Source organism: Hylobates moloch, unplaced genomic scaffold (genome assembly GCF_009828535.3).
Source record: "Hylobates moloch isolate HMO894 unplaced genomic scaffold, HMol_V3 SCAFFOLD_15, whole genome shotgun sequence".
In the NCBI taxonomy this organism is placed as follows: Eukaryota; Metazoa; Chordata; class Mammalia; order Primates; family Hylobatidae; genus Hylobates; species Hylobates moloch.
The window spans coordinates 86877930-86894246 of NW_026652290.1; the positions used below are offsets into that span (position 1 = coordinate 86877930).

The 16317-nt window shown below is 38.2% G+C and overlaps 1 pseudogene; it reads right to left on the minus strand.

Annotated features, from left to right (window-relative positions):
• Positions 1–7248: 7248 nt before the first annotated feature.
• On the minus strand, positions 7249–12054 carry LOC116483387 (large ribosomal subunit protein uL30-like; annotated as a pseudogene).
• Between the last annotated feature and the right edge of the window lie 4263 nt (positions 12055–16317).

Consider the following 16317-nt stretch of genomic DNA (forward strand, 5'->3'; position numbering starts at 1 on the left):
GGGCCTCCCAAAGTGCTGGGATTACACGCGTGAGCCACTGTGCCTTGCCTGTTCTTTTATTTTTATTTGCTATTGCTGATATATGCAAAATAATGTGAGTATCACACAGTTAAGGGATGAGGCACAGTAATAACAGGAAGAACACCTATGAGTCGTCCTTAAATGAGAACATGATCAATATCATTGCTGCAGCTGGTGGGCTCCTTTCCTATGCCATCCCCTGCAGGTCCCTAGAAGTAACCAGCTTTCTGAATTTTATTTCCATAAAGCCTTGGTTAAAATAATAATTTAGCACATATGTAGACTACCTTAAGAAACATATTATTTGATTGTGTCCACTTTATCAAAATGGTATTATGCTAGATGCAGTCTTCTTTTCATTTGCTTTTTTTTCCACTCAGTATTTTGTTTCTAAGATTCATCCATGTTGCATGTAGTTCATTATTTTCACTACTGTCTGTAGCATTTTATTGTGTGAGTAGTTATAAATAATTGTTGATTTCTCTGAACACTTTGGACACTTTGGTTGTTTCTGGTTGTTATTTTAATATTGCTGTGAACATTCCTATACATAAATCACATGCAAGAATTTCTCTAGGGTTATACTTAGAAGTACAACCACATAAATTTGTGTACATGTGCGAGGGTTTCTCTAGGGTAGAACTGCTACACTATAAGGTATATGAATATATTTAACTTATTTTTTCTGAGAGGTTGTACCAATTTAGACTCCTGCCAAGAGTGAATAAAGATTCCAGTTGAATCATACTCTTTCCAAGTTCTTTTTTTTTTTTTTTTTTTGAGACAGGGTGTGGCTCTATTGCCCAGGCTGGAGCACAGTGGCATGATCTCAGCTCACTGCAACCTCTGTGTGGGCATTTGTTCTGCAGACTGTGACCCAGCAGTGGATGAATAATGTACATTGACACAGATATTCTGCCTGTCAGTCCAGCTAAGGGTCTAGGCCCCTCACAGACACCAAGGAAGGTTCTGTAAAGAGTAGCAGCCGTGGCTCCATTCAGCCAGCGAAGCTCACATTTATTCAGTATAGGTTAAATGACAAAGGTCTTGAGTAAATACCACTAGAGGGTAATTGACATTGCTGACCTCCTGAGTAGAGAGTAATTATGCGTCCGTGGTTGATCAAATGTTGGTCTTAGGACCACATGAATAAATAAGCTATTTAGATAAACTACTCTACATTCCTATGTATCCATGCCCTAAGCTTTTAAGAGAATTCAGCTGCCTTCAGCCAAACACTTTATGCAGACCTCCAGGCCTTCCAAGAGGGTTTGTGTTTATTTCCTATAATTTTACAATTTCTCCCACCATCCTGACTGAACCCCCACACCTCTGCATCCCAGGTTCAAGCCATCCTTCCACCTCAGTCTCCCAAGTAGCTGGGATTACAGGTGTGCACCACCACACTCAACTAATTTTTTGTATTTTTTGTAGAAATGTGGTTTTGTCATATTGCTCAGGCTGGTCTTGAATTCATGAGCTCAAAGCGATCTACCTGCCTTGACCTCACAAAGTGCTGAGATTACAGGACTGAGCCACTGCACCCAGGCCAAGATTTTGACAATATCAGCCTTATTAATTTTTGCCAATCCAGTGGGTAAAAAGTAAAATCTCACTGGTATCTTAGTGTCTCTGCAATTACTAATGGGGTTGAGTATTCTTTTATATATTTATGGGCTATTCATATTTTCTGCTCTGTGAACTGTGTATTTATTAACTTATTTACTGAAGCTTGAAAAGATTTTAAAAAATACATCATCTTTACATAGATTATATTGGTTATATATATTGCAAATATCTTCTCCCACATTGTTGCTTTTCTGATCACTTTCTTCATGGGGTCTACTGTTAAACAGAAGTTCTTAATTTGAGTGTAGCCAAATTTATTATTTTTCTTTCATAGTTTTATGTTTTCTTTAAGAAACCTTCACCTCTCTATGTTCTAAAGATATTCTCCCATGCTGCCTTCAAAAGTTTTAGAGTTGTGCCTTGTGTATTTAAATCTTAAATCTACTAGCATTTGATTCTTCTGCATGGTGCAAAGCAGGGATTAGTCACAGTTTTTTCCTCCCATATAGGTAACCAATGGCCTTGCACTATTTATTGAAGAGTTAATTGTTTCCTTGTCATCTGTCTCTTCCATCCTCAAGTACCCACCCTTCTCTTTTTCTCTCTGTCTCTGTTCCTGGGTTCTATAGTCTGTTCCATTGGGCAATTTGTCTATTTCTGTGCCAGTACAGCACTGTCTTTGTTATTTCAGCTTTGGAATAAGTCTTGATATTCCTTTTCAGGAGTGCTTTATTTACTCTTAGGTCTTTGTTCCTCCATATAATTTGAGAATTAGGCTGAGTGCAGTGGTTCACACCTGTAATCCCAGCACCTTGGGAGGCTCTGGTGGGAGAACTGGTTGAGCCCAGGAGCTTGAGACCAGCCTGGGCAACATAGCAAGACAGACATAGACACGTCATTATAAGACCATGTGTAAATATAATAAACATGAAACACTGGGGGAAGTTAGGGAAAGTATTAGATAAGGTAACATGTATGAAGATCCTCAATGAACAAAGATTCTGTATTCTGGCTTCAGATGTAAAAACCCTGTCTGTCCCATTTTATCAAACCCCTCAGGGCTGAAAGTAACTACCAAGGATACCCTCATTGAAACCCAAGGGGGGTTCAATGATTCCACAGTTGGATCAGTTTGTCCTGGACCTATAAATCTAAACCAGTGTGCCCATCTTTTTCTTTTGTATTCAAATTTGGACATCAGCTCACAGCATCTCTTCTAATATTCTGTTCACCCACATCCAGAGTGTTTTGTAGATCTGTGTTGTCTTTCTCTGATAGACCTCATTAGAATCTCTTCAGTTTTTCATGAAGCCAATTCTACCAATTTTGCAAGCTCAATTTTCAATAGCTTTGCCTTCATGGTTTTATTCAATTCTGTACCAAATGTTTTGGGTCATACTTCAATAATGAATGAGTGCCTGTTATGGTGCTAGATACTTCATGATGTCTGTTTTGGTGCTAGATACTTTTAAAGAATACAGAGTCAAGGCATTTTGAGTTAGGTTGGCCTGGGTTCAAGTCTTGACTCTGCCTTATAAGCTGGGTGACTTTGGGTCAACCATTTAGTATTTTTTTATAATTTTTATTTTTATTTCAATAGTTTTTGGGTACAGTTTTTGGTTACATGGATAAGTTCTTCAGTGGTGATTTCTGAGATTTTGATGCACCTGTCACCCAAGGAGTGTACACTGTACTCAATATGTAGTCTTGTATCCCTCACGCCCCTACCACCCTTCCCCCAGAATCCCCAAAGTCCATTATATTGTTCTTATGCCTTTGCATCCTCATAGCTTAACTCCCACTTATAAGTGATAATATACTATATTTGGTTTTCCATTCCTGAGTTACTTCACTTAGAATAATGACCTCCAGCTCCTTCCAAGTTGCTGCAAAGGGCATTATTTTGTTCCTTTTTATGGCTGAGTAGTATTCCATGTTGTATATGTACCACATTTTCTTTAACCACTTGTTGGTTGATGGGCACTTAGGTTGGTTCCATATCTTTGCAATTGTGAATTGTGCTGCCATAAACACATATGTGCATGTGTCTTTTTCATATAATGACTTCTTTTCCTTTGGGTAGATACCCAGTAGTGGGATTGCTGGATTGAATGGTACTTCTACTTTTACTTCCTTAAGGAATCTCCATACTGTTTTCCATAGTGGTTGTAGTAGTTTACATTGCCACTAGCAGTGTAAAAGTGTTCCTTTACACCACATTCATGCCAACATCTGTTGTTTTTTGACTTCTTAATTATGGACATTCTTGCAGGAGTAAGGTGATGTTGAATATTTTTTTTCATGTTTGTTGGCTGTTCATATATATTTTTTGAGAACTGCCTATTCATGTTCTTTGCCCACTTTTTGATGGGATTATTTGTTTTTTTCTTGCTGATTTGTTTGAGTTCCTTGTAGATTCTGGATATTAGTCCTTCGCTGGATGCATAGTTTGCTACTATTTTCTCCCAGTCTATGGGTTGTCTGTTTAGTCTTTTGATTATGTGCTTTTCATGTGTAACAGGGGATGATAATTCTGGGTTGTAGATGATATTACATAAGGGGTCTTGCACACATACTCTTTTAATCAAAGGAAGAACAAAAAAATTAGTTCCAGAAATTAGAACAGAGGAAGACATCTTGCTTCTAAGATGATTATTATTTTCTCAGAGGAGCGTATGAAGTAGTGGAAGCTCAGACATTCACAGAGAACATGCTGAGAAAAAAACACATGCTAACGTAGTCCAAAGACTCGCATGTTCACTCTATTCTTATTCAGAAAGGACTTAAGATATCATGTAAAAATAATCAAGATAACAAAGCAGATGAAAAAGTAAAGCAAAATCAAGGATGGGACATATGGTGAAGGGGGAAGGGAAAAGTGTGCAAATGCCCCCAGGGAGGCTGCTCCCCACACTTGCTTTATGGGTCTCACATTCGATGCTGAGCTTTCCAGTGGCCACCACCAACAGTCATAGAGACAACTATGGATACCTGCAGTGAATGCCAAATACAGGAGAATAATCAGTGGAGGGAGGCTGGGGAGGGAAGCCTCCTGGAAAATGATGAGATTTGAGCCAGGTTTTGAAGGGTGTAAGAGCTACGTATTCCAGACAGAGGGAGCCACCCAAGCAAAATACGCAGGAAGAGAGTCAAGAGGTGGTCCTGGCATACAGGGATCCTTTGGGATAGTCTGGAGGAACAGCAGATGACTGAGGCCTCTAATGCCAGACTTTAGGTTTTCCCCAAAAGGAGGTGGTGAGTCACAGGAGAAAATGACTTGATGCGAGTGGTATTTGGAGGAAATTATCCTGGCACCACACAGCTACAATTTTCCCCTTTGCAAATTAAAATTCATCACGGACATTTAGCAAAACGCTGTCTCGCATGTCTCTCCTAATGTGGTCCATATCTGGCTCCGCCACTGGCAAATACAGAGTATTTAGAAAATCTGTGCAGCATTAGTACCTAATAACCTTTTTTTAAACATAGTGAAGGAAACCGCAAACTTAGGAATGGCACATATCCCTACGGGGTAATTTAGTCCAGGTTCCCCATGTGACTTAAGAAATCCCTCGTTGCAGCTGCATCTAGTAGTCTGGACAACGGCACGAGTGTTGAAATCTAGGGAGGTTGAAGTTAATCTTAGAAATAAGAGTAAACTTAGTGATGCTCACTTTCAGTTTGCTTTCCTTGGATGTATAAAGTTTTGAGAGTTTAAAATGGCTTTAGACTTAAAAGCATTCCGCCTAAAATACTTACAGCACAACCAGCAGGGGTTTCTTTTCTTTTTTTTTTTTTATTATTATACTTTAGGTTTTAGGGTACATGTGCACAATGTGCAGGTTTGTTACATATGTATCCATGTGCCATGTTGGTTTGCTGCACCCATTAACTCATCATTTAGCATTAGGCATATCTCCTAATGCTGTCCCTCCCCGCTCCCCCCACCCCACAACAGTCCCTGGAGTGTGATGTTCCCCTTCCTGTGTCCATGAGTTCTCATTGTTCAATTCCCACCTATGAGTGAGAACATGTGGTGTTTGGTTTTTTGTCCGTGCAATAGTTTACTGAGAATGATGTTTTCCAGTTTCATCCATGTCCCTACAAAGGACACGAACTCATCATTTTTTATGGCTGCATAGTATTCCATGGTGTATATGTGCCACATTTTCTTAATCCAGTCTATCGTTGTTGGACATTTGGGTTGGTTCCAACTCTTTGCTATTGTGAATAGTGCCGCAATAAACATACGTGTGCATGTGTCTTTACAGCAGCATGATTTATAGTCCTTTGGGTATATACCCAGTAATGGGATGCCTGGATCAAATGGTATTTCCAGTTCTAGATCCCTGAGGAATCGCCACACTGACTTCCACAATGGTTGAACTAATTTACAGTCCCACCAACAGTGTAAAAGTGTTCCTATTTCTCCACATCCTCTCCAGCACCTGTTGTTTCCTGACTTTTTAATGATGGCCATTCTAACTGGTGTGAGATGGTATCTCACTGTGGTTTTGATTTGCATTTCTCTGATGGCCAGTGATGATGAGCATTTCTTCATGTGTTTTTTGGCTGCATAAATGTCTTCTTTTGAGAAGTGTCTGTTCATGTCCTCTGCCCACTTTTTGATGGGGTTGTTTTTTTTTTCTTGTAAATTTGTTTGAGTTCATTGTAGATTGTGGATATTAGCCCTTTGTCAGATGAGTAGGTTGCAAAATTTTTCTCCCATTCTGTTGGTTGCCTGTTCACTCTGATGGTAGTTTCTTTTGCTGTGTAGAAGCTCTTTTCTTTTCTAAAAGAAAGTTGTATTTGTGTAGGACATGGACATCATGATCAGTTCAAATATTTGTATTTCAAAATTTAGGCTTGAATTTTGGCTGCATTGAGTCTTCTTTGCTATATTTTGAGGGGCTAAAGAGCTCCTTCAGCTCCTAGAAAAATGAGGTTTGATCGCTCCTCAGGGTCAGAAGCTGGCAGAAGGTAGGGACACCAAGTACTGAAGGGGCTAAGCATTTGAGGGCAGGAAAATATTTGAGGGAACATGCACTTTCTCAGCTCAAGACTCATATATCTTTTATAAGACTGTACATAATTTCTTCTTGACTTGAGTTAGTTGTAATCCATGTACAGTCTATTCTCTGGAACAGCTGTTACAAGACTATGCTCCTTTTCTCCCTTGGGAAAACCATGTCCTTGCTAAACTTTTGATGGGGAAGTGGGGAGGGCAAGGCCTTATTGTATTGACTGTCATGTGTTCACTTAAATAATCCAAGCCACTGTTTTTTTGGGGGGCCATTCCCAAAGGACTCGTGTGAAGCAAGTTAGATTCATTGAAAGAGGTGTTGCAAGATGAACAACAAACTCACTCCCTGGTTTGTCCCTGACTCTCCTCTGGGAAGATGATTACATTTGCAAGCAGGAGAGCCACTGGAGAGAGTCCTGGTGAGAAGATCTAGATTTTGAATTCTTCTATGATTTGGTAAACTGTCCAAGTTGGGCTGCTCATTGTGAATCTGGGTGACTTCTTTCCTCTGTAGGAAAGTGCAAGTCAAATCTAGGTGAGATAAGAAAGTATAGAGTTTTGTAGTAATTCATTTTTTCTTAATGAAATTCAATCATTCACTTATTTATTTTTATTTATTTATTTATTTATTTTTTCAATTTGAGAGCAGGTACTGTTTATTAATTGATCAGCTTAGAAAAATAATCATGGTAGACACCTTAGTTCATTCTTTTAATAAGCCTGTTGATCTGGTCCTCCCTGTTGCCAGCATTTCTACGAAGTGGGTGGCATTTTCTTCATTCCGCCTCGTGGAGGAGATAATTTGAAGGGCCACAGGAAGTTATTTGCTTCTTTGAAGCATTTTCCAACAGTATAGCTCTCATGAATCAGATCCTCCATGCAGACGATGCGCTATTTACCAAGAGATTGAGCAATCGAAGTGTTATCTGTCAAAGCAATTCACTTCTTACTGATTTTGCTATAACCACCCTTGTAGATTAGTTCATTTACTGACTTAAGATTTGGGTACCCCCATGCAATGTATGGCTCTACAATCCTCAGCATGTTAATTGAAGCCTTGTTGAGTTTCACAAAGGTTCCATTGAAGATTTGACGAAGGTGAAGAAGCTGTAACACCTTTTGGACCTTTGGGCTCACACCACTGACACCTCTTATCCTGATGACAAACGCCAATTTGGGTTCTTCAGGTACATATAAGTTGCCATCTTTTCTTGCCATCCTCACCATTCATGTTTCAGTTCTGTACATCTGCCTATATTCCTTGTGATAGTGCTTTGCTTTTGCATAGATAAGCTTCCTCGTTGCCTTTCGAAGCATCTTTTGGGCAAACTTCTTTCAAAGGCACTTGATCTTCAGCTCTGCGAAATTCCTTCCCTTTTTCTTAAGGGTTTCTGGCATAGCAGGAACCTTCTTCTTCTTCTCTTCTACATCCTCCATGGTTCCAGCTGGAAAAAGAGTTCATTCACTTATTTAACAAGTATTTATTGAGAGTCTTCTATGTACTAGCTACTGTGCTTGGTGGTAGGAATACTGAGAGCTATATTTACAAACACAACAAATCATAGCCCATAAACCACTGGTGTGACATCTAGCAGAGTAACAGCTCTCCAAGTATGTACCAAATGACACCCCTTCCATGAAATTCTCTTGTCCTCACTGGAGAGAGAAAGAGAAAAAGGAAGAAAGCATAAAGGAAGAAGGAAAGAAAGGAAAAGCAGGGAGAATTACTTTTTCTCAAATTTGGGAAACACTGTACTCTCTGTTTTCATTGTATCATAGAATAATAAAAGCTTCGGTATGTTCTTCTACAAATAATTGTGCTGATTTTGTTTAATTTAATAGAATTCTACCTACTAATATTTTGAGAACTAGTTTTCTGAGAAACATTCTTTGAGGAAACTCAGTAGAAATTAGTGTCAAAAACTATCAGGATGGCAAAGCTGCCTTGCCATAGTTGTTGGCGGTCGAGTGTTGCTGCCACTGAGTGAAATCCACCATGGAGCCGCTAAGCCTGTCCTCTGTGGCTGCCAAACACACTTCATGCAGAGCATGGGGCTCCTTGCTGTGCACCTTCCCTGTGAGAAATGGCTCATCCTGGCTACTCATCCACCTGTTCCAATTCGTTTACTTTCATAATCCTGGCTTCAAATTTACTTCACTGGTAGCATTTTCTGAAGTGGCATCTTTAGAATAAAGGCACATTTTATTATTTAATTTTCTTATGACAATAGCAAAGCATGTTATCATAGAAACACTATAAAATGATAGAAACTAGTAATAGGAAATAAAAGCCCACCCAGAAATAACTACTGTTTATGTCTTGGTGAGCATCCTCTCAGTGTTCTCTCCCTACTTCTATTCTCTCTCTCTTTCTCTCTCTCACATACACACATCAAAAATGAAATCATTTGAACTTTTTCACTTAATACTATATTGTGATAGGGGCTGTTTTAGTTTTCACTATACTTGCAGTGCCTCACGCAGACAGTGACACTCTGTAACTGCCCAGTGAAGATTTGGTGAGAGGATGACCAGTTCTAACGCCTCTGCTAGCTCTGAAACTATTTGATCTTTATCATTCTTTTTTTAAAATCATTCTCTTACTCTGTGAATCTTACATGTGGCAATTTGCCCTGGGTTGATTTTTAAAGGATTATTCGATTTTATTTTTTAGAACAGTTTTAGATTTACAGAAAAATTGAGCTCATAGTATAGAACCTCCTCTCCCCAGATGTTCTACTGTTTCCCTGTTATTAACACTGTATATTAGTATGGAACATTTGCTGCAGTTAATGAAAAAATACTGATACAGTATTAGTAACTAAAGTTCATAGTTTACATTGAAGTTTATCTTTGTGTTGTACAGTTCTGTTGGTTTTGACAAATGTATAATGTCATATATCCATCATTACAGTATCATAGAGAAGAGATTTATTGCCCTAAAAATCCCCTGTGCTTCACCGACTCATCTCTCTTCCCCTCCTGTCTCCCAACCTCTGGCAACCACTGACTTTTTTTTTTTTTTTTTTTTTTTTTTTACTATCTCCATAGTTTTGCCTTTCCAGAATGCCATCTAGATGGAATAATACATTATGTAACCTTTTAAGACTGGCTTCTTTCACTTAGCAATATGCATTTAAGGTTTCTTCATACGTTTTTATAGCTTCATAGCTCATTTCTTTTTATGAAAAGAAAATCATCCCATGTATGGCTATACCACTACTTTTTAAATTATTATTATTATTTTGAGATGGAGTCTCGCTCTTGTTGCCCAGGCTGGGGTGCAATGGCGCGATCTTGTGTCACCGCAACCACCACCTCCTGGGTTCAAGCGATTCTCCTGCCTCAGCCTCCCAAGTTGCTGGGATTACAGGCATGCACCACCACACCCGGATAATTTTTGTATTTTTAGTAGAGACTGGGTTTCTCCATGTTGGCCAGGCCAGCCTTGAATTCCCAACCTCAAGTGATCCTCCTGACTCGGCCTCCCAAAGTGCTGGGATGAGTGAGCCACCGCACCCGACCACCACTACTTTTTAATTCATTCACCTATTGAAGGACATCGTTTTTGGTGATTGTGATTTTACTTATTGCAAAAACTGCTATAAACATTTGTGTGTAAGTTTTTGTGTGGACATAAATTTTAAAACCAAGTGGGCAAAAACCTAGGAGCATGATTGCTGGAACATATGATAAGGTTGTGTTTAGCTTTGAAAGAAACTGCCAAACGGTCTTCCAAAGTGGTTGTACAATTTTTGCATTCCCATTAGCAAGAAACAAGAATTTCTGTTTTTCTGTATTCTTACCAGCATTTGGTACTGTCAGTATTTTTTGTATTTTAGCCTTTCTAATAGGTGTGTAGTATCTCACTGTTGTTTTAATTTGCAACTTCCTTAATGACACATGATACTGAGCATCTTTTCATGTGCTTCTGTATGGTTTTTTTTTGGTTGGGCATTGATTCAGGTCTTTGCTCGTCCGTCCCTCCCTTCCTCCCTCCCTCCTTCCCTTCCCTTCCCTTCCCCTTCCTTCCTTCCTTCCTTCCTTCCTTCCTTCCTTCCTTCCTTCCTCCTTCCTTCCTTCCTTCCTTCCTTCCTTCCTTCCTTCCTTCCTTCCTTCCTTCCTTCCTTCCTTCCTCCTCCCTCCTTCTTCTCCCTCCGTCTCCTTCCTTCCTTCCTTCCTTCCTTCCTTCCTTCCTTCCTTCCTTCTTCCTTCTTCCTTCTTTCTTTTACTTATGGATGTCCAATTTTTCCAACATCATTTGTTGAAAAGACTATTCTTCACTGATTGAACTGCCTTTGTTCCTTTGTCAAGGATTAGTTAACTATATTTGTGTGGGTCTATTTCTGGACTCTTATTCTGTTCTGTTCTATTTGTCTATACTTTCTCCAGTATCAAGACGTTTTGATTACTGGAGCTTGAAGTTGGGTAGTGTCAGTCCTCTCACCTTATTCTTCTGTATTCTGTGGCTAATTCATAAAATAATAAATGGGTCTTTTGCCTTTCCATATAAACTTCTGCTTTTCCATATAAGCTTTAGGAGCAGTTTGTTGATAGCAACACAATATGTTGCTGGGATTTTGATTGGGAATACGTTGAATCTATAAATTAAGTTGAAAATTATGTTTTAACAATATTGACTCCTCCTGTTTATGAGCATAGAATATCTCTAATATTTAAATACCAAATTTACAGATAAATATTTCGCAGATTTGTATATGTGCAAATTTGTATATTTATAAATGATTAATTGTCATTTATTTCCATCTTTTAAAATTTATTTCATCAGAGTATTATAGTTTTCCTCACATATCCTGTATATATATTGTTAGATTTATACCTAGGTATTTCCTTGTGTGTGTGTGTGTGCTAATGGAAATGGTATTGTGCTTTAATTTCTTTTTTTTTTTTTTTTTTTTTTTTTTTTTTTGGGGGGGGGTCGCTCACCCACGCCGGAGTGCAGTGGCGCGGTCTCGGCTCACTCCAGGCTCCGCTTCCCGGGTTCACGCCATTCTCCTGCCTCAGCCTCTCTTTTTTTTTTTTTTTTTTTTTTTTTTTTTTTGAGGCGGAGTCTCGCTCTCTCACCCAGGCTGGAGTGCAGTGGCGCGATCTCGGCTCACTGCAGGCTCCGCTTCCCGGGTTCACGCCATTCTCCTGCCTCAGCCTCTCCGAGTAGCTGGGACTACAGGCGCCCGCCACCGCGCCCAGCTAATTTTTTGTATTTTTAGTAGAGACGGGGTTTCACTGTGGTCTCGATCTCCTGACCTCGTGATCCACCCGCCTCGGCCTCCCAAAGTGCTAGGATTACAAGCGTGAGCCACCGCGCCCGGCCTGTGCTTTAATTTCTTATTCCAATTGTTCATTGACGGTATATAGGAAAGATTTGTCTTTTATATATTAACCTTGTTTCCTGAAACTTTGTTATAATCACCTATTAGTTCCAGGATGGCTTGTTGTTGTTGTTGTTGCTCTTGTTGAGTGTTTGGGATTTTCTATGTAGACAATCATGTCATCTGCAAACAAAAGACAGCTTTATTTCTTCCTTGATAATCTGTGTAATGTTTATCTCCTTATTTATTATTTCACAAATTGTGACTTCCAGTGTGATTTTGAATATGAGCAGTGAGAGGAGACATCCTTGCTTTATTTATGATCTTAGGGGGAAAGCATCTAGTTTTTCATTATTACATAAAATGTTAGCTGTAGGGTTTTTTTTTTTGTAGCTGTTCTTTATCAAGTTGAGAACATTTCCCACTATTTCTATCTTGCTGACAGTTTTATCATGAATGGGTATTGAATTTTTTCAGATGCTTCTTCTGCATCTGTTGATATGATCATAAGATTTTTCTTCTTTAGGTTGTTAGTGTTATAATTACATTGATTGGTTTTAAAATGTTAAGCCAAGCTTGCATACCTAGATTAAATTTCATTCAGTCATATTGTATCATTCTTTTAATATATTGTTTTATTTGATTTTCTAGTATTTTGTTGGGAGGTTTGTATCTATGTTCATGAGAGATATTGATTGGTCTAAGTTTTTCTTTATTGCAATGTCTTTATCTGGTTTTGGTGTTAGGGTAATGCTGGCCTCATAGAATAAGTTAGGAAGGTTCCTTCTGCTTTTATTTTTTAAAGAACTTGTAGGGAATTGTTATTTCTTTAAAAATGGTAAAATTTATTGGTGACATTTGGGCATGGTGCATTCTTTTTTTGGAAGGTTATTAATTGTTGATTAAATTTCTTTAATAAATATAGGCCTATTCAGATATTCTATTCTTTATGTGTGAGTTTTGGTATTAATAGTTTGTGTCTTTCAAAGAATTGGTCCATTTCTACCAAGTTATCAAATTTGTGAGCATAGAGTTGTTCATACATATTTAAAAGTATATTTTAATGTCCTTGGGATCAGTAGTATTGATCCCTCTTTCATTTCTGATGTTAGTAATCTGTGCCTTCTCTTTTTTGCTCTTGGTTAGCCAAGCTAGAAGTTTATCAGTCCTACTGACATTTTCAAAGAACCAGATTTTGGTTTTGTTGTTTTCTCTATTAATTTGTTTTCAATTTCATGATTTCTGTTCTAATTTTTATTATTTTGTCCTTTATGCTTGTTTTAGGTTTATATTGCTTTTCTTTTTTAAGTTTCCTAATGTGGGAGCTTAGATGATTGGTTTTAGATCTTCTTTTCTAATATATGGATATAATGCTATAAAATTTTCTATTTTCTTGGCATATAAATCACACATCTTAAAAGCTGTTCTCTAGTAGTTACCCTAGAGTTTGCTATGTACATTTACAACTGATCAATTCTACTTTCCAATAATAGTATACTGCTTCCTAGGTAGTGCAGTTATAACAGAGTATTCAAAATTCTTCCCTTCATTCCCTTATAACATTGCTGCCGTTTACTTTACTTATCCATACATTATAATCACTCAGTACATTGTTACTATTAGTACTCTGAACAAATTGTCATCTATTAGATCAGTTAAGAATAAGAAAAATGAAGAATATTACTTTCTTCTTCATTTGTTCCTTCTCTGGTGCTCTTCCTTTTTAAAACGTTGATCTGAGTTTCCGACCTATATAGTTTTCCTTCACTTGGAAGGCAAGGCAAGTCTTGCACAGGCAAGTCTACTCACAACAAATTCCCTCAGTTTTTTGTTTGTCTGAGAAAGTCTTATTTCTCCTTGACTTTTGAAGGATATTTCACTGGATACAGGATTGTAGGTTGGTGTTTTTTTTTTTTTTTTTTTTTTTTCCCCAATACTTGAAATATTTCACTCTACTGTCTTCTTTCTTGGATGGTTTCTGAAGATAAGATAATTTTTATCTTTCTTCTTCTATAGGTAAGTTTTTTTTCCTTCAAAATTTTCTCCATATCTTTGGTTTTCTGCAGTGCAATATGCCTAGGTATACATTTTTAGCTCTTTAACGTGTTTAGTATTCTCTGAGCTTCCTGGATCTGTGATTTGGTGCTTGTCATTAATTTTGGTAATTTCTCAGCTATTACTGTGTCAAATATACCTTCTTTTCCCTTTTCTTTTTCTTCTTTCACCAGTTTCATTTCACATATATTATACCTTTTGTAATTGTCCTACAGTTTTTGGGTATTCTCTTTCATATTTTTTCATCCTTCTTTCTCTTTGTATTTTTGTTTTGGGAAGTTTCTATAGACATTTCTTCAGTCTCATTGATTTTTTTTCCCTCAACTGTGTTCAGTCTAATGATGAGCCCATCAAATGCATTCTGCATTTCTGTGACAAGATTTTTGATTTCTCAGATTTCCTTTTGATTCTTTTTAGATGTCCCATCCTTTGTTTGCATTATTCATCTGTTCTGGTATGTTGGCTAAATTTCCTTTGGATTCTTTAACTTATTAATCATAGTTATTTTAAATTCCCTATCTGATAATCTCAAAATCTATGTTATAACCAAGTCTTATTCTTATGCTTGTTTTGTCTCTTTAGCCTGTGTTTTTTTTAAATTTCCTTTTAGTATATCTTTTAGTTTTTTGTTGAAAGCTAGACATGATGTGCTGGGTAAAGAAACTGACATAATTGACTTTTAGAGTGAAGTTTTCTAGTAACAGGCTAGGAGCTGGGCTGTGTTTAATGCCTTTTGTAGCTGTGGGTGCCAGAGGCTTCACTTTCCTTTATCTTCTTTCCTGTTGTCTTTACATCTCCCCAAGAACTCCTTTTTAAATGGAATCTGAGCTGTGCAGCTCTCTCTGCTGCATTGCATTGTTGTTATACTAGAGCCCTGCTGACATGAGGATAGAGAGTCGGAATGGGGAAGCATTGTATAATCTTAAGATTAAATCCCCTCTTTTAAGAAAGTGGGCCTGAATTTCCGGACTGTGACCTTCAGAAGCATTCCTAGCCCTTTCCCTTTCCTTATGTGAGACGAGAAGCCCAGAGGGGGTTAGAGCTGGCTAATTTCTCTTCTCCTAGATCAGATAGGGCTCTGGTAAAGTGCTTTCTCTTAGAGCACAGGCTTTTGTTATGAAGACGCCCTGAGCATAGTTCCCCTCTGTTACTTTTCCCCTGTCATATTCCCCTGTTGTTTACCCTCCACTACTAGAGATTTTTCCTTAATTCTGCACTGTGAGGACCTGCTGGAGATCCTTGAGGTAAAAACCAGGAAAGCCTGCATACCCCTACTGCCACCCCAAGGCTGGGCCCCTAGGGTTTTTAAACCTCAAGTAGTCCACACTCTGCCTCCATCAATTCTTCAAAATTACCATCAAAATGTTCCCAGTTACTGGCTCTAGTGGCTTCTGCTTCAGGTAAACTGATCTCAGCTGTGATTTTCCGTATTCACCAGTCTCTCCAGATTTTGGGATGGGCGATTTGCCCTGCAATTTCACTTCTCTCATGGTTCCAAAAAAAGTTGTTGATTTTTAATTTGTTCAGCTTTTTTCTCATTGTGAAGACAGGAGTGATGACTTCCAAGCTCTTTACATGTAAGAGCTTAAACTGGAAGTCCTCTGTTGATTTTTACTTGATCCATTTGACTGTCATTTATTGAGCACCCTCTGTTGCTAAGACATTACACTAGACCTAACGGGGGCCACAGGCATAGCAAATTCAAGCCTTTATCCTCAGGGGCCAACTGAGGTCATTTTCACAGCGTGTACTTTGCGTCTCAAACTGCGTCAAAGTTCTCCTCTCCTGGTGTGTATCCATATTCTGGCTTCCTCAGGCAAGCACTTCTCGAACAAGTCCCTAGATCTACCTTCTCAAAAGTTCAAGAGTTCTGTAAGATAATTTTACAATTTTATGTTTGTATTTTAATTATAATACAGTAGTCCCCCATTAACTGTGCTTTTTCTTTCTGTGGCTTTAGTTACCCATGATCTGAAAATATTAAATGGAAAATTCCAGAAATAAACAATAAGTTTGAAATTGCATGGAGTTCTGAGTAGTGTGATGAAATCCTGAGCCATCCTGCTCTGTCCTGCCCAGGATGTGAATTGTCCCTTTGTCCAGCATATTCACAATGTATTCACCACTTAACCAGTAGCCACATCTTGACTGTCATGGTATCACAATGCTTGTGTCCAAGTAACCCTTATTCCACTTAATAATGGCCCCAAAGTACAAGAGTAGTGACACTGGCAATTCAGATATGCCGAAGAGATGTTGTAAAGTGCTAAAGTGTTTCCTTTAAGTGAAAAGGTAAACGTTCTTGAGTTAATAAGGAAA